The sequence below is a fragment of the Euprymna scolopes genome, chromosome 45 (genome assembly GCF_053919585.1).
Source record: "Euprymna scolopes isolate OS-2025 chromosome 45, ASM5391958v1, whole genome shotgun sequence".
NCBI lineage: Eukaryota > Metazoa > Mollusca > Cephalopoda > Sepiida > Sepiolidae > Euprymna > Euprymna scolopes.
In genome coordinates, this window is record NC_136526.1 from 70,781,110 (window position 1) to 70,801,255 (window position 20,146).

The following is a 20,146-nucleotide window of genomic DNA, read 5'->3' on the forward strand; positions in this document are numbered from 1 at the left end:
GGAATAGTGGGGTGGTATTCTATGTTATTTATCCATTTTTTATCATTTTTGATAAGTTTTTTATGGATTTATTGAAGGTTTCGAAATCTTTTTGTATTGATTTTAAGTCTATCGGAGTATATGTGTCTCCGTCTGATAATAGTGTGTGCATTTTCTTTAGATATGTATCTTTATCTATGATAACAATACTACCTCCTTCATCAGCTTGTGAAATGATGATGTCTTTACTTTTTGTTAAGAGTTTTAAGGCATCAATGTATCTCTTTGGTAGTGCTAATTCTTTAGGTTGGGTAGTTGTTAAATATATTATCCTTTGTATGAAGCCCTTAATGAAATCCGAGTCATCTTTTCTACAATTTTTTAGGGTTGTGTTAGTGGTGATGTTCGAATGTTTGCCGGTAGCGAATTTAAGACTGAAACTGAGAGCTTCAGTTTCAATGTCCGAGAGTGGTTTTGAAGTAAGGTTTAGAATAAGGTTTTGAAGTAAGGTTTAGAATAAGGTTTTGAAGTAAGGTTTAGAATAAGGTTTTGCAGTAAGGTTTAGAATAAGGTCTGGACGTCCTAAAGTTTTCCATTTGCTGTTTTTATCAATTGAGCAAGTGTGTTTTCCAATTTAAAAGTATGGTGCGTGTTAAAGTTTTTGACAGATCTGTTGACGTTCTTAATTGATTTGGGTGTTTTATTGAACAACCCAGCCTTCCTATACACACACATAGTTTCCTTCCCGATATGGGTAGGATTCTAACACTGTTTCCTTTTCATTTTTATATGGTCTATGATCGTTTTCTTATTTTGCATTTTTCGTTTTAATATCCTGAAGATGTCCTCTGCGATAGGGACGAAACGTTGATGATTTCATAAATTCATTCGGTTTTTCCCTTTTTCAAAACAACATAACGTCAACGATCGTTGGTATTTTTATCTTATTTTTATTCATATATGTATGTACATACACACACACACATACATATATATATATATGTATATATATATTACTTGCACATATTTTTATATTATATGTATTGTCATTTTATTTTGTACACAATTTTCTATACTGTATATAGCTTTCATATATTTTATATTGTATATGCATTTTATGTTATATATTTCATATTGTCTATGTATATTTTTTACAAAAGTATGGTACTAATGCAGCTTGATATATCTAATATATAAAAGGCAAATGTATGTATGCATGTATGTATGCATGTATGTATGCATGCATATATGTATGGTCTTAACTATGGCACATAGTGTCGACACTTGTGACCGAGTGCTTCTGTCAAAAACTAGCTACATCAACCACCTTAAGTCAAACAAAACTCCTGTTCAGGTCAACTTTGTGCCTATTAGTCCGAACCAAACGAGTTGTTTAATATGCAGCAAAGTTTGCAAGTTTATTGCTGGTTTGAGAAGACATATAATTGTTCATAGGAATACCCTTCAACCTCCAGAGGAAGTCAACTCAGTGGAAATTGCTCAATTTTTATGTCACATCGGCTTCAAAATGTGCAAAGCGGATGAGAAGATTCTGGTATTATCTTAAAGGGCAGGGGCTCGAACGCAGAATATTTTTAATTTATAACAAAATATGTATTTTTCTACTTTAACGACCACAGAATCGGATGGGGGTGGGTAAGAAATATCGTTTCTTTCTAAATGGTTTCAGCATCTGCGCATGAGTGAACCGCTTCACCTCTCGGATACGTTAACTACATAATATTTTGTGATAGTATAACTGTTACCGTGACCCAATGGGATGTCGACCGAGTAATATTTGTTTTCGCGTTCGTAGACACCTTACGTCGGATGTTTTATTCTTAACATATTTTTGAAAACGTTTATTTGGTAAACTTTTGCATTAAAAAAGGATTAAAAGATTTTTAAAATATTTTTTTGTTTTATATATTATATTATTTATTTTGCTTCAAAACATATAATTAGAGGATTTTATTTTTGTAGTGATATGCAAATTAAGTATAATTTGTATATGAGCAGATAGCTCATATTTATAAACTGACACAAACTAAAACAAGTTGGTTGTCGAACGCTTACTTAACGTTATGACATATCAATGGCGTCACCGATAGGATACTCTCTGGTCTTTGAAGACCCAGAATACATAGATACGTGGATTCCATGCGAGATGAAAGACAACAAAAACAGAGGAGAGGAAAGTTAAATCACTGACTTGTTCATGACTAACTCTGGTTGTGAAGCAATTGTGGAGGTTGCTACAATAGTTTACCCGCGAGAACTAGAAGAAATGACTTTCGAAGAAATAAGTCAGGTTATCAAGGGAAACACAAGACCGAAGAAAAGACTGGTGATTGCAGAAAGAACCAAGTTTATGGCAATGAAGCAAGAAGTGGATGAACCGATAGTAAACTATTTACACCGGTTAAGAAGTGCGAGTAAATACTGTGAATTTGAAAAACTAAGAACAGAAGAACAGACAACAGAAGAAGAGTTAATCCAACTAAGATTAATTGAAGGTATGCACAATTTGGCACATAGATATGAGCTAATGGAACAGTTACAACTTAAAAACCTGCCCTTGAATATGTGTCTAGAATTTATACAACAGCAGAAATTAATACATACCTACAACCAAAATAAAAATACCCCGACGAAGAAATACTGACTGAAACATATACGGTAAAAACGAAAAGAAAACAATTGTACATGCTGTGGAAAATTTCATGAAATGAAAAAAGAAAAATGCCTAGCGTTTGGAAAAACATGTTTAAAGTGTTTCAAAAAGAATCACTTTAAAGAAGTATGTAAAACGAAAAATGTGGAAAGAATAGAGGATGAAAATAGAAAAACAATTCATGTAAAAAATGATGACGTACAAAATACTGGATCTAAGAACGGAGATACAAAAATAAAGATGAAAATCGACGATTGTGTTGTTGTAATACAAATAGACATTGGCAGTGAAGTGACTATGATACCCAGAAACTTGTGGGGAAAAGTGGAAAACTGTTTTAAAAAAGCAATGTACAATTACGTCAGTTTGATGGCTCGAGTATAGCAATTATGGGTTACTTTGAGGGTTCAATAGAACTAAAAGAAAATATGAAGTTGTACCCATTATAGTTACAAATTGCCAACAAACGCATAGACTATTGGGGAATGACGTATTAAAAATAAATTCAACGAAGTTGATTAATAAGATAGAAATGGAAAAAAACAGGAAAATTAAAAAAAATATGAAGCTAGCCTGAAATTAAAAGAAAATGTTACCCCCTCTTACTACGAAAAGAGAAAAGTTCCAGTGCATTTATCACTGTTAGTAGTAGCTAAGTTGTGAAAGTTAATAAAGGAGACATATTAGAACCTGCCCCTCCAGGAGGAAGTAAATGGGCATCACCCATTGTATAAAAAAAGGCGGTGACTTGAGAATTTGTGGAGATTATAAAATAGGGGTGAACCATAAAGTTTGCGCCGACTAGTACCCTATTCCGAATGTGGAAGTAGCTTTACATAAACTTGCCGGAATGAAAGTATTTTCGAAGATAGACCTAAAATCAGCTTACCATCAAATACCCATGGATGAATATTTTAAAGAAGTGACGACCATAAACACACCTATAAACCTGTTAAGGTGTGAAAAGGATGCCGTATGGCATAAAACAGCAAGTCAAGATGACTTTTATTGTTTATTTTTATCGTTTATAAATTTAGATTTATTGTTGTTGTTGTTGTTTTTCAATCCGTATTCATCGTTTGAAACAAAAATGGACGCCTTATAAAGTATATTGAAACAACAACTATCTGAAACCACTATCAATAATTTTCCCCGCCCTTTATCTGTGCCTAAACCAAAATATAGATTCCATGAACAAAGCTTCTCTCTTGGAATTGCACGACTGTGGAACTCTCTTCCGTTAACCTGTTTTCCATCTGAATACAATTTAGTTGTGTTCAAGTCCAATATAAACAAATTCCTGAGAAACAGTTCCCTTAAGTAATCCAATTTACCAAATTTCCACTACTGACGATTAATACATTATCCCACTGACTACTATACACTCAGTAACCCTTATCCTCAAGTGGCCTCCGAACCTTGATATGTGATGACTCTGTAAAAAATTAATAAAATAGCAAATTGAACAACAACAACAACAGCAGCAGCATTTGAACAGAAACGCTGAGATGAAAGACGATTACAGCAGTGTATGGAAAAGCTATTTATACAAGTCATAAAATAATAATACTGTTCATACAAATCATAAAATAATTATAATGTTTATACAAGTCATAAAATAATAATAATAATATTTATACAAGTCATAAAATAATAATAATATTTATACACATCATAAAATAATAGTAATTTTTATACAAGTCCTAAAATAATAATAATAATAATGTTTATATAAATCATAAAATAAATGATACGAATCATAAAATAATAATACTGTTTATACAAATCATAAAATAATAATAATGTTTATACAAATCATAAAATAATTGTAATGTTTATACAAGTTATAAAATAATAATTATAATGTTTATATAAATCATAAAATAATTATAATGTTTATACAAATCAAAAAATAATTATACTGTTTATACAAGTCATAAAATAATAATACCGCATTTTTACAAGACTTAATATGAAATGAGATTAAACAATTTCTGTTACGAATTATTCGTGCTTTTTCACGCATTATTAAATAAGTGTGTCAGCGAACTTTATTTTTGGCTTACTAAAAAGTACATACGACATATGATTTTTGTTTTGTTTTACCTCTTTGGTCAAAGTTTGCTAGTTGTACTAATACGTTTCACAATAGTACATCCTGATCTTGAGGTTAATGAACTCGCTTATGGTTTATATATATATATATATATATATATATATATATATATATATATATATATATATATATATATATATATATATATATATATATATATATATTGCCAATATAAGTCTAGCGATACTGGTGAAGAGTAAACTCTGAAACATGCATGTATATAGATGACTTACTTTTATGCACGTAGTAATTATTAATGAATATTTAATAATTAATATTTAAAAAAGATAAAAAATAAAAAAAATACGTCCTAAAATGTGGGCGAAGAAAAATGTAAACAAGAGGGCAAATAACTCCTTTCTTTCAGGTAATAAGAAAGAAATTAATCGCCAATAAAAAAATAAAAATTCAACAATCTTATATATATATATATATTTCTTAAAGGGGCTGTCATATATATATATATATATATATATATATATATATATATATATATATATATATATATATATATATATATATATATATAGTGTTATAATGGAATAATTCCAGAGGAAATCCGGGTATGAGAGCTCAATGTGGTAAACAGAGCAATAAGATAAAAAATATAACACATAAATATCTCATCGACAATTATGTAATTTCCGTGTTATATTTTTTATTTTTATTTTTTATTTTTATATATATATATATATATATATATATATATATATATATATATATATGTGTGTGTGTGTGTGTGTGTATGTATATATATATGTATATATATATATATATATATATATATATAACTACTTCATTTACTCACATAAATTTAATATACGAAAGTATAGATTTATGCGTAAACTTTAAGTATTTACTTCAAAGGTGCTCAATACGTAGGTAGAGCTAGTAAGTAATTTATAAAATATATATGGCGATTAAGCTACACTGAATACACGGTGTTGCCCGGATGTAAAAAGTGGAAGTAGGAAGACAGTCTCGAACCCGTACCGCGAAGGTGGAAAAGCCTGACATCTTTGCTGTTACAACTACCGCTAAACAGGAAGTGCCCTATGTTTAAATTAAGGCTAGACAATCGATAGGAGAGGATGATTTTCAAAAATATCGGCGAAAAAGCGAACACCCCTGTAGAAAAGTGCCCAGTTTAAGGTTTTTAGCCAATTTTTCGGTATTTGTCGTCTAAGAGGTCGAACTTCGAAACGATACTGAACTTGTAAAAATCCGTCGCCTCTGTCGAAAGTTTTAGGCAGACATGAAAACATACATACATACATACATTTATATATTGGTAACTAAAAATTTCGATCCACATCGATTAAAAAGCTTGCCCTATCTCTGAATACCCTTTATGTAAAATTTCAAATGTTTAGACCAGAAATTGTCTGAGTAATTTGGAAGAGGCCGCAGAAGTCAATTTTTTAAAACTTTGACTCCTATTATGACCCCTTAACATTTATTTTTGGGCTCTAATCAAGTTATTATGTTAGATCCATGTATAAGAAACCTATATCAAAAATTTCAAGTGTTTAGACCCAAAATTATCGGAAGAGTTTGGTAGGGCTCTCAAAGATAAAATCGTTGAACTTTGACCCCTTTATAGCCAAATTTCTGGCCGAAAACAGACCACAAAATTTTTCCAAATCTCAATAAACTGTATATCAAATTTTAAGTCTGTAGACTGAAAATTGACAGAGTTATTGCGTAGGGAAATGTACACACACAGACACACGATACCCAGACACACAGATACACAGACAGATTCACTTATATATATATATATATATATATATATATATATATATATATATTTATTGTTATATGAACATGGTCACATCCTGCTGCTACAAATAGCTACTTGTTTCAATCAAACAACAGATATCATCAGGCAGCGACTTGACTATTCAAAAGTTCAATGAATAACCTATTATTATTATTCATTGAACTTTTGAATAGTCAAGTCGCTGCCTGATGATATCTGTTGTTTGATTGAAACAAGTGACTATTTGTAGCAGCAGGATGTGACCATGTTTATATAACAATAAACAAATATTATCAGCTCTTTTTATTGAGCACTATCTAACAACCTCGTTGAATTCATAAGTCCATTACTTTTGAATAAAAAAACCCGAGTATATATATATATATATATATATAATTTTTGTTATATTTTAATGTTTATTTATGTATTTTATATTTATTTAATTTGATTTTAATATATATTTCCTTCATTTGCAATCTTAAATCAGCTTTAATTGTTATTTGCTATTTTCTATAATGCTGGCATTTCTCTTCTGATGAGAAGTAGTTAATCTCGAATGACATCGCCTAAAAAGGTTTATTTTCTGTCTCCTTTTTTCCTTATTGACCTGATGAAATAATAAAATTATATGTAACTTTTATTTCCATCTTTTATTTAATATATTTAATTGCCTATCTTAACAGTGTTGAGCTTGTTCTATCTTGATAATTTTTTTTTTTTGCTTTTTTTTCTATGTTGATAAGTTTTTTTTTGCTTTTTTTTTCTATGTTGATAAGTTTTTTTTTGTTTTTTTTTTCTATCTTGATAAGTTTTTTTCCTTTTTTTTTCTATCTTGATAAGTTTTTTTTTGTTTTTTTTCTATCTTGATAAGTTTTTTTCCTTTTTTTTTCTATCTTGATAAGTTTTTTTTGCTTTATTTTTTCTATTTTGATAAGTTTTTTTTTTGCTTTTTTTTCTATCTTGATAAGTTTTTTTTTTGCTTTTTAAAGATTAATTATTTCTTAGCTTCATTTGATGCATATATGTGTGTGTGAGTTTCTGTGTGTGAGTGTGTGAGTCTGTGTTATTGTGTGTGTGATTGTGTGAATGTGTAAGGTGTGTGAATGTATGTGTGTTGTGTGTGTGAGTGTGAGTGTAACTGTGAGTGTTGTGTGTAGATGAGTGAGTGTATTTGTGTGTGATTGTGTTATTTTTGTGAGTGTGTGTTGTGTGTGATGCGTTTGTAAGTGTAAGTGTGAGTGTGTTGTGTGTGTGAGTGTGTGGGTATGAGTGATTGTGTTCTGTGTGTTGTGTTCTGCGTGAGTGTGTGTGAGTGCGTTTTGTGTGTAAGTGTGCAGTGTGAGTGTTAGTGTAAGGTATGTGTGTTGTGTGAGTGTGTGTGTATGTGTAGAAAATTTTAAGTGAAAAAGCCGAAACAATCTCAAGATGTAAAAATTTATTTTAACAAATTAAATCTTGTAAATCTTCCAGGATACATTTAAGATTATCTCAATAGTTATGATGTTATGTGAAATAAGTTGGTATATTGTGTAAAATAAGTTGGTATATTGTGTGAAATAAGTTGGTATATTATGTAAAATAAGTTGGTATATTTTGTAAAATATGTTGGTATATTGTGTGAAATAAGTTGGTATATTACGTAAAATAAGTTGATATATTATGTAAAATAAGTTGGTATATTATGTAAAATAAATTAATATATTATGTACAATAAGTTTGTATATTATGTAAAATGAGTTTGTATATTATGTAAAATAAGTTGATGTATTATGTAAAATAAGTTGATGTATTATGTAAAATAAGTTGATATATTATGTAAAATAAATTGATATATTATGTAAAATAAATTGATATATTATGTAAAATAAGTTGGTATAATATGTAAAATAAGTTGATATATTATGTAAAATAAATTGATATATTATGTAAAATAAGTTGGTATAATATGTAAAATAAGTTGATATATTATGGGATTTATTAGATGTATTTTTAATAGAAAATTAATCATTTACAACTTGTGTTGGGACAATTAATCGAAATCGGAATGTTTTTCAATAAAAAATACCAAAAACTATTTATTGATATTTATAAAGAAATACACATAAAAAAATTATTTTGGAATTTACAGTGCGGGATCAGTTTCACAGATAAATTTAATGTAAAATGAACTATTATTTCTGAAACATTCTAGCGTTTTAGAGCAATTAACAAAACAATTATTTTTATTTGGAGATTAATTATTTACTGTTTGCGTGGATTACTTTTTAAACGATTATGAATGGTTTTACGACCTAGCAAACCGAACTTAACCTTGGCGGTAAAAAAATGAATGAACATCCCTTAAAATAATAAGTTTATTGAAATGGTGATCATTTTAAATTACATTTATTTAAGAAACGACTCTTCCACTGTAAATTCTAAAATCCGAGCAAACTTGTCACTTAGACTCCCGGGAACAGCAATGGTTAATGTTAGTGAGTATTTTTTATGATAACATGTATGAGAACTCCTAGTGAGTATAAATCATTTAAGAAAATAAAACACAGAAAGCAATAAAACAGAAAAATCAGAAATTCAAGATTATTTATTTATTTTTACATAGGCATCAGCATTTATCAGGGCCAAGAGGCCACTCGAGGATAAGTGTTAAAGAGTGTACAGTAGAAATTGGACAATATAGTAATCGTTAGTAATGGATATTAGGTAAATTTGTCAACTTAAATGGAACGGCTCATCAAGAACTTGTTTACGTTAGACTTGAAGACAGCCATATTGTAGTCAGCTGGAAAGCAGGAAAACGAAAGACAATTCCACGGGTGTGCAGTTCTAAGAAAGAAGCTTTGTTCATGGAATCTACGTTTAGGTTTAGGCACAGATAAAGAATGGGGGAAATTATTGATAGTGTTTTCTGCTAGACCAGTGTTTCTTGTGAAAGTTTGACGACAGCGGGGGGCCATAGATTGGAGCTCAGCCGAGCACTTGCCATGAAAATAACGATAAAGCAGAGACAAACTCGGACATCCTCTACGAGGCTACGAAGTCTATTTTGAACTCTATCAAGGCAGGATAAGTCCTTTCTAGCAGCTCTTGTCCAGATGTGGCAACAGTACTCCATCCTAAGATGTACCTGGCTCTTATATAGATAGAGAATTTAATCAGCAGTGAGATATCTACTGGATCGATAGAAGGATCCCAGAATTTTACCAGCGGTCTTGGCAATGGATTTAATGTATGTGTTCCATTTAAGATCAGGAGTAAATGTCAAGCTCAGAAGCTTGTCAAAACATGAGGCCTCCCGAAGATGAGAGCCATTCATTACAATTGATGGCAGATGGGGATCAGAACGTTGATGATGTAAAGATAAAAGCTTGGTTTTAGATGTATTAAAAGTAACAAGCAACCTTTTTCCCCACTGTACCACTTGCTCAAGACCAGAGGAGAGGGAATCAGAGAGCACTTGGTCGTTTATGGTCTTAGATTTGCTACCATAGATAGTAGTGTCATTAGCATAAATGTCTGTGAATAATGTAAGGATGTGATTTAGAAAATCATTAATGTAAATCAGGAAGAGAGTTGGACCCAGGATAGACCCCTGAGGGACTCCAGCATTAATACTGAGAGCTTCTGATTTCTGGCCATCAACCACTACTTTTATGAACCTATCAGAGAGAAAAGATTTAATAATTAAGAAAACATTTCCAGCTATACCTTATATGGCAATAATGGATATAATATATTTCATATTTCGAATGACAGGATAGGATATTAATTTATTTAAGTGACCTAAATAATATCTTTGTTTTTTTTTTAATATAGATTTTAATAATGTAAATACTTATAGTTCTGGGATTTTACCTAAAAATATCAATAAGCTTCTTTTTCTTTTTTCTTTTTTTTAAATGTTTTTAACTTATATAAATATTTATAGTAACATTCATTTATTAATTAATAGTGGAGGTAAGACGTGGAAAAGTGGTCTCTTAAGGCCCATTTGAATCATACTGACCCAAAAACCAAGACTGAGTTCTGGAATTTTACTGCTGTGTCATATTGTATTCAATGTTATTCAGACGATAAATTCACGCAACATTTCAGGTGAATATGAAAAACAGGTAACGCATAAAATCACGCATACAACAACAACAATTTTTTTTTACTTGAAATATTCAGACTGTCAAACACATTTTGAACGTTGTCCATTTAACGACATGAAAAAGTTTTGAATTATTGGATAATCGAAACAAAGTAAGTTTTTATTGTTTATTAATCGATTTTGATTTTAAACTTCAATTTTATACTTCGTCTAGCAGGTTGACCCGACGTTGCCTAGGATTGAATGATGATCAACGAATGTTTCACACTCCCATATTTTTGCCATCAAAATCGATGAAATCGCATATTTTTCAATCAAATCGATTTATTGCATGTTCTAGTTGCCACCCGCCATCGTGCACCGGAAAGAACATTCACATGCCCTAGTTAACTAGTTATAGTTAACATTGCACTGTAGAGAATCTACTGTTGATTTAAAAAAATATTTTTATATATAATGGTTTGAAATGAAATTATTTTTATATATAATGGCTTAAAATGCGAAAGTCAAGTATAATACTTCAATTGTGCTCTAAACAGAAACATTCATTGCGAACGCGCCCCTGTCATATCAAAGAGCTTACTGTTTATTTTATATTCATCGCCTTACTAGGTGGGTGGCGATTATGGCTTGAATTTAAGTTTAAAATTAAAAAGTCAAGTATCATGTTGCGTTTATATGCCTGGCCTTTCAGCTTGCTGTAATAAAACTTCTCAAATACACTTGTGTTGTTAGGCTGTGTAAGGTGTTAACTTTAGTCAAAATCGCATTTCCTTCTTTCACCGGATTATTTCGATTATCGATTATTGATACTTATCGAAGATTTTTCAATACAAAACATATCTAAGAACACCGCCAGGTATGTAAAATACCTTTGTGTGAAATTTTATAAAAATCGGCCCAGCCGTTTTCGAGTCCATAGGAAACGAACTCACACACACAAAGTTCCTTTCATATAATAGTAGATAGAAATATATAAAAATATTTATAGGAATGGGTACATAATAGTTAACAACTATCTCTCGACTGCCTTCCTTATGTTTAAAATAAGTTTCTGCCTGCTTTTTTTTTTTGTTTTTTTTTGCGATTATGTGCGAACATTATAGCAAAACCCGACGGAAAGAAGAAAAACATGTTTAAGAAAAACTTAGAATAGAAGATCAGTTTCGCGTATTTACTGTAAAATTATTTTCAATTTCAGAGTCATTTTAGCGTTTAAGAGCAGTTAATCTTTTTGGGTTCTGAAAATTAAATACACTACTTTTCGTCGGTTCTGCTTATTTAGGCGATTACATTTGGTTTCATGACCTGTCTAGTCGGACTAAAGGTTAGTAGTAACAAAACTGGTTAACTATACTAACAACTTAAAAGGTTATTTTCGTTAAAGGTGTTCATGAAATTGATCCCCACTCTAAAAAATAAAATAATTGTTTTATTTTGTATCGTTTTTCTGTTCAGGTTTTGTTTTCACACGTAATTGTCTGAAAAAAAAAAAAAAAAAAAAAAAAAAAAACCAGCACTCAAAAAACAATTTTACTTTTTTAATGCTGATTCGGCCGGGGTGGTTAATCAAAATTTTCAAACTTTATCACACACACACATTGAAATCGTTTTTAACGCGTTTCAGACGTTCTGTGAAGCGTCCTCTTCAGAAATTATTTAAAATGCTTAAAATATATTCAGGATGTGTTAACGATGTAAAAAGAACATTTTCGTAGTTCATTTGAAATGTTTCCGAGAGGTGGAAACGTGTAAATGTATCTACTTTTCATTGGAATATTCCATTTTTATTACTGTGTGATTGGACTGTGGTCACTGCTGTTTTATGCCCCTCTCTCTCTTTCTCTCTCTCTCTCTCTGCTTGTGTTTTTATTTATCTTTCTTTGTTTTTTCTCATTTTTTCTTTAGGGTAGGATGTGTGTGTGCGCGCGTGTGCGTGTCTGTGTCTGTGTGTTTTCTTTTATTGGTTTGAAGAATGTGCGTACTGTTTTATAGTATTATAAAGTTATTTGCTTCCCTAGGAAGGTAACTGTGATCCAAGGTCGTTACTAATGTGTATGTGTGAGGAGGGAGGGGACCAGCTCCTCTGAAATGGTGAAGGAGTGTTTTCATTCAATTTTGATATTTATTTTTTGGATTCTTAGATTTTAGTATTATGATTTTTCGTTTCAGTCTTAAACTGTTCGGGTATTCTTAATATTATGTTTGTTTAGATAAAGAGGTGTATTTATAAATATATATAGGGGATTTTTTAATGTTTCTATTTATTTGTCTCCCCAGGATCGGTTCCTAGTGTGGGGAAGATCTCGTTCCCCAGAGGGGAAGAGTGATGATAGAAGGGATGATAGTTATCTCAGTCATGAGAGATTTCTCCTCCACTGACTGAGGGGGGGAGCGAGGTGTTGGAGCAGATATTACACTTGGTTCTAGGTGTTTACTAGTGTTGTTGGTTTCGAGGTTAAGTAGGGTTGGTATTGTTCAATGTGTTGTATTAGAGATAGGGGTGTTATGTCTGTGTATTGTTGTATGCGCGTGCGTGTGTGTATGTGTGTGTTTTAATGTGTCGGTTCTGATTTATGTGTGGGTTTGTATATCTATATGTATGTGCATGCGAGTGTGCCTTGCATTTAATGTTTTTGTGTGTTGATATTAGGCTCTGTTTAGTTTGGGAGTGAATTTTGTTATGAATTTTTTTTCCTGTGTAAGTAAATAAAAATAATTGTCTGTTTGGAAGATTGGCATTATTTTGAAGCTATTTCCACTGTATGTGTGTACGGTATTTGAAACAGAGGTGTCTGTTATTTGCAATTTTGATGTTGCTCTTACACACACACACACACACACACACACACACACACACACACACACACACACACATATATATATATATATATATATATATATATATATATATATATATATATATATAGCGTCTCTAAATCAAAATACGCTAACGGAAACAATTTACTGCACGAGCGTCGCCCTTTTTAAAATTCATCATTCAATAAAATAAAAAGCTATAGCAAACATCTAAATGACTACTTTAAATACAGTTCCTGATTTCAAAAACAGAAAAACCAAAAGGTAATTATATATCTATATATTTTTAAATCAAATTTATTATGTAAATTCAAAATATATATATTTTTTCTACTCATTTCTATCTCTAACCTATACCAATTTTCTTATTAATTTTCTTATAAATTTTAAATCCAAACCTTTTACTTCAATTTTTCAGATTCATCTGCCTTACTGTTAATGCTAGGTTTATTTTTGGTGTCTTTTCAATTCAATAGAAATCCTCCTAAATTTGCTGATGAGGAGACCGTGCTTACCAAAAAAACTATGTATAATTGTTCTACGTGACTTCATGTATACCACAAATAAAAAGCACGGATTTCCGAAACGATCGTACAGATAATTGACTTTGTTGTTGTTCCTTCTTATGAAACTGATTTTTAATTTAATTAAATTTTGATTTTTAAATTTAAAAATTTTTTTAAACTTTTAAATTATAGATCACATTACTTAATATTGAATTAGCTCTAGGACATTTAACTATCGAGCTTATTATATATCTAAATTACAACGAGCATTTCCTGTATTTTAATTAAACTAGTAATTTCACTATTACATTAAAATACACTTAGCTCTTTAGACTATTATTCTAATCTCCTTTAAATTATATATATATATATATATATATATATATATATATATATATATATATATATATATATATATATATATATATATATTAGCAGAACCTGTGGAAATTCTACAGCGGACTCTTTCTTATGTAATATATTGATGCTGGCATTCTCTTGGTGTTCAGCGTATATGAAGACTCCTTGATATTATTGTAGCTCTTTTGTTTAAACTGCAAACGTATTTATCTAAGGTGGCAAGAACGCCTGACGTAGCCCGGTCATAAAATACGCCTAAATAAGATATTATAATTTATGCAGATTTGGTATAGATTAGTATAGAGTCAATTTCTATCGATTCTTATATATTATAAAGTTGTGATTTCAAAAGTAAATAAAAACTATATATATATATATATGACTTGGGAACATCAGCTTGAATAGAAACCGAAACCAAATCTTACGAAAAAAAAAATATGTATATATATGTAACTTGAGTTTCTTTAGCTATAATCTAAACTGAAACCAAAAAAAATATGAAACATTTTTGGAAAATTGTCTATACTGCTGTAGATTTTTCGGTACTCTTGCATAATTTGACCTGGATTCTCGTGAATTCCCGTCAAGCATGGATGGGGCGAGATCGGCAATTATTGGTGTTAGCCGAGCGTCGTAGACTAATAAAAAAAAAACAATGACTAATGATAAAAAAACCGGAAAAAAATACAAATGCAAATAATAAAAAAAATAACAAAAAAACTTGAAAAATGAAAATATGTTTATTTCATTTTAGTATTTAACTTTCTTTTTTTTTTTTTTGCAAAATATTTATCAACAGAAAGTTTGCTTTGTCGCCAAGAAAAGATGTTTTAACCGTATAATTGTTAGGTGTAAGTACAAGTTTTTTTTGTTTTGTTTTGTTTTCTTTTTTGTAACCGTATTTGTTTTTCATGTTTTTTTTTTCAATACTTGTTGTTCAGTCAAGTTCTTTTGGTGGCACTGTCCATTTGTACATCTCCAGGAAAAAACATCTTTTACACACGATCTTTTTTAAGTAAACATTTGTGTTTACAATTGTTGCACCTCATTTTTTGTGACCGCAATTTCTTCTCCTTACAATATGAGATTGTTTGCATCGATGTTTTCACTTCTTTTTCTAATATGTATAGATTTATTTTCTTTCCTGTAATTTTTCTGTTTGGCGAGTTTGAAAATATATTTGTCAGCTTTTTTTTTCTTGTTTGTTTAGTTGCTTCTTCCAAAGCAATTGTAGTCTGCTTCCATTTAGATAGCGCTTTTTCATTGGCTAATCAAACTCCAAAAAATTCAATTAAAAAAATAAATAAGAAATAACTAATCAGAAAATAAAAAGTCGCCCTCGGCCCCTTAATATCACCTTAAAAATTACTAAAACATAACAGAAAAAAAATTAAATAAATAAAATAAAAAGTCGAGTTAGCGCTTCAACATTTGAAAAACGCTCGGCTAACACCGATGATTAACGGTCCCGCCCGATCCATGCTTGACGGGAATTCACAAGAATTCGGGTCAAATTATGCAAGAGTACCGATTTTTCTTTTTTTTTTGTGTATTGATATTCATATTAAAAACTTTTTTCTATTGGTATTTATTTGCTTTCCTAACAAAGAAAAATGTGGCATAAGATCATTTTTTGTTGGGGGGAAACCAGCTCCCCAAAAAGGGGCACTCTGGCAGTATCCAAAAATAATAATTGTCTCAGTATAGAGGGCCTCAGTATAGAGGACAAATTAATTTAAGTGTAGCATCAATACAGATACTACACTTTGGTCCAGACCCGAAAGCGAAGGACTTTTTTTATTGGTATTTATTTGCCTCCCCACGAAAGCAAAATGTAACACAAGATCGTTTTTAATGTGGAGAAAAAAAAACAGCCCCCCCCCCAAAAAAAGGGGCACTCTGGCAGTAGGAAAATATAAAAATTGCCTTAGTATAGCGGGTTTCCCCTCCATTAACTTAAGTGCAGCACTTTGATCCCGGCCCGAATGCCAAGAACCCTTTATATATATATATATATATATATATATATATATATATATATATATATATATATATATATATATATATACTAGCAGGGGTGCCCGGCGTTGCTCGGGTGTTTGGAGGTGTATGCTGTGCAAAAAAAGCAAAAAAACAAAAAAATGGTTAATTTTTTAAAATTTGACCCCTATTATGACCCCTTAAAATTTATTGTTTCGGGCTCAAATCACTTTATTAAGTTAGATCCAGGTTCAAGGAACCTATATCTAAAATTTCAATTAACTTAAGTGCAGCACTTTGATCCCGGCCCGAATGCCAAGAACCTTTTATATATATATATATATATATATATATATATATATATATATATATATTTTGTTTTTGTTTACTTACCTCTCCACGAGGGCAAGGTTAGACACAAGGTCGGTTTTTAATGTGGGGGGGGGGACCAGCTCTTCAAAAAGTGGCACTCTGTTTAGTAACAAAAATTAAAAATTTATCAGTCATGAAGGATTTCTCCTCCATTAACCGAGACTAAAAAATGAAGTGAAAAAGGGGAAGTGCAGCACTATAACAGTTACTACACTTTGCTCACGTATATATAGTTTATTAACATGTAAAAAGTTACAATTTATGTTTTACAATCAAAAGTAAAAATTTTCAAATCACCAAACTTAGGTATGAAACCCTATAAGAAATTGGAGGATGAGGATGGGTGCAAGGTCTTTCTATTCTCTATGAAACGTTGGCGATTACTCTTGACTGGCACCGTTTACCACAATACCACATTCACTCTGTGGAGTAAAACCTACTTAATAAAATACCCCATCGTTTTATATACAAAATGTATGTACAAGTATGCGTGTGTGGGTATGACATTTTTAAAAAATAAATCTGTGATGATAAATACGTAATAATAAGTGGAAAAAAGTTCATTTTAAAAAAATATCTTTAAATTTGATGTAACATTTACAAGAATGTTCACTGGGGAGGGAGTGGGGAAAAGCTAAGAAAACCTAACAAAAGAAAAAAGATTGAAATAAATAAAATACCTATTTAGGATTTGTTAATATGTCCCCCCCCCGATCCTAATCTAAGTAATAGATCACCCATGTTTTTCAAAAAACCGACAAAAGCAGGACGATTTCTAGTCGGAGGTTGAGGTTTGTACTAGAGGATGTAGAGAGAAAAATATTAGGGAGGAAAAGATGGAGATAGAAGGTGAACTCCGAGCAGAGGAAGACCTGGAGCAAAAAAAAAAAAAAAAATAGGATGCATGGGGTGGGCAAACTTGAAGGTTCTCTAATACCAAAAAACAAAAAAACAAAAAACAAAGGAGGAACGGGATTTCATTTGTAACCACAGCCAAGAGTTTATTTACACGCTAAGCTAGTCTAGCAGTATGAATTCTGTAGAACCCAGGACCGCGTGTGCCATGCTTTATAGATGGAGCACAAATTCAAAACTAGCTCTCCACGGATGCATAAACTAGTTTTATGCACCCGCCTTCTATTGAAGTCCACTCGAGGCAACAGATGTCCTATCGTAGATCTTTTTTTTAGGCGGGAGATCCAAATCACCATTCTCGCTTCAGCTAGGTTGACCAGAAAAAAACATTCTTTTCTCCCCAAATCAGCGGCCGATTTATGTTGTCAATAACGTATGTTGCATCAAGGTCAACCTGGTGCTCGGCATCACTATAAGCCGTTACTCCTTTGACATACTCCATGGGTCCCCGAAGTCGGCTGCAATAGAAAAAGGCGTGCCGGGACGTTCTAATTTCATGGTCATTGCAGCATCCACACTTGGGAGGGATACTTCCATCTTTTTTGTGAAGTTTGGCAAAGAAAGGCAGTCGCCAGGCAACGGGAAATTTCGAAATTTTGAGAAAGTCCTATTCTGGCGCAGAATTCTACTGTAAGTGGATCTCCTTCGACCATTCCAGTCGCCCCCTAAGTGGATCTGAAGCGTTGTCCACCACTAGTGCCCGATAAAGCTCCTTCTTAGGCTGCCAGAGGACACTGGTCCCCGGCAAAGCTCTGTGTGGATCAGCATTCGGCAAATAATTTTTGTTCTCCTCCCTGGGCTTTGACCGGGGGTCAGGTTTGAGGTTGGGAAAGGTGCTACCATCCACAGGAACACACGAAACGTCCTCATGTAGTGAACAACCCAGGAAATCCAACCTCTCGGCATCTCTATGACATTTGAGATCAGGCAGTTCCACGTTTCCTCACTCAGACTTTGAGTACAGACCTCCCTGCAAACATAATGCTTTTTCTTCTCCCACAAAAGTTGAAGAGGAGCTCTGTAAAAACTTGGAAGCGTTTTGCAGGAAGAAGCAGTACAGACAACCGGTAAAAAATGAGCGGGAAGACATAAGTCTCGCTCGGCACTGTTCGACCTTTCAAAGACAATTTCTTCCAAATTTCCACCGACGATTCAACTTTTGTCTGTACTTCCGACCAGTTTTTATCCAGCTATACACTCCGTCTAAAACAGAGCCCAAGCCATTGGTCCAGCTGAATATGCACAGAAGAACGGATTCCCCGCTCCAGGCACCCAACCGCAAGCCGAAAGACTTGCTGCAGTTGAAGACGGTTCCTGTTACTTCTTCGTAGCGAGCGAGTACGTTAGTCACCGTTCTGATGTATGTGCGGCTCAACACCTGCACGGTGACGGCATCGGCGAACGCGGAAACCCTGGCTAACGTACCGCCAGGTAGAGCAATTCTGTGCAGGACTTGTAATGCCGTTTTGTCTCTTAACTTGCGAAGGAGGGGTTCCAACGCCAGGATGTATAACAGAGGCGACAGCGGACAGTTCTGACGCAGATAAATAGTAGTTATAATTTTCGTAAAGATGTTATTTATAATTTTCGTATAGATGTTATTTATAATTGTGGTAAAAATGTTATTTATAATTGCAGATAAAATGTTTATTTATAATTGCAAATAAAGATGTTATTTATAATGATGTTATTTATAATGCGTTTGTATATACTACGAGACCTGCTATTCCTTCTTTTCGCAAGGGTAGTTTGCCTTACATCCAAAATAGCAATATTGTATATCAATTCAATTGCCAATGCGATGCTGGCTATGTTTGGCGAACATCCTTGAATATTTTGACTCGTATAAACCAGCATGTTCCATCGAAGATCAGACAAGGGAGGATGGGGGTCTGGTAGTCTCCCTCCTTCTGCAACCTTGGACTCTGCTATTGGCCAGCATTTGGTTGACAACCCGTGCTGTACCGATAGATATAAAATAGAATGGTTCGAGGTGTTATATAGAGCGGACTCCAGAAACCATTTAAAGATTTTTGAGTTTGTCTCTATTGCGGTGCGTAAACCTTCTTTGTGTCGGCAAAAAGAAACAGCAAACGCTTTGGGGAACTTTGAATCTTTTCTCCCGCTTTTTTCCCCACTCGTTGTGCCAATATTTGAATCGTTTTTAAACGTTAATAAACTTAATTTTTGTTGCCCCCCGTACTTTTAGCACATTCAATAGTTCCCCATTAGAACTCTTTAAACTTTCGACATAATATTATTTTTTATGCTATCGATTTCCTCCTGATGAGATGATAGCCGAAAGAGCTCTTGAGAAACTTCCGTCTATTTTATTCAATATATATATATATATATATATATATATATATATATATATATATAGAGAGAGAGAGAGAGAGAGAGAGATAGAGAGAGAGAGAGAGATAGTGGAATAAGTTTCATTAAAATCTGAAGTATCTTTACTGTTGTGCAGAGGGATGTTGAAGCTTTCATAGCTTTTCTTTTAAACCAAAAAAAAAAAAAAAGATGTTGATTGGCATTCGAATTTATTAAATATTTTCTTTTTTTG

General features: G+C 32.0%; 1 protein-coding gene across 5 annotated transcripts in view; it reads left to right on the forward strand.

The window, feature by feature from the left end:
* The first annotated feature begins 10,574 nt into the window (after positions 1-10,574).
* The window catches only part of LOC145269885 (uncharacterized), a 51,753-nt gene continuing 42,181 nt past the window's right edge, over positions 10,575-20,146 (forward strand). Inside the window, exons 1-2 of one of the 5 annotated variants that reach the window (XM_080125635.1) lie at positions 10,595-10,776; positions 15,110-15,161. The gene's annotated coding sequence lies outside the window, so the exon portion shown is untranslated. Of the gene's footprint in view, positions 10,777-15,109; positions 15,162-20,146 lie in introns of all 5 variants that reach the window. The other 4 variants (XM_080125638.1, XM_080125636.1, XM_080125634.1 and 1 more) reach the window with 4 other exon arrangements.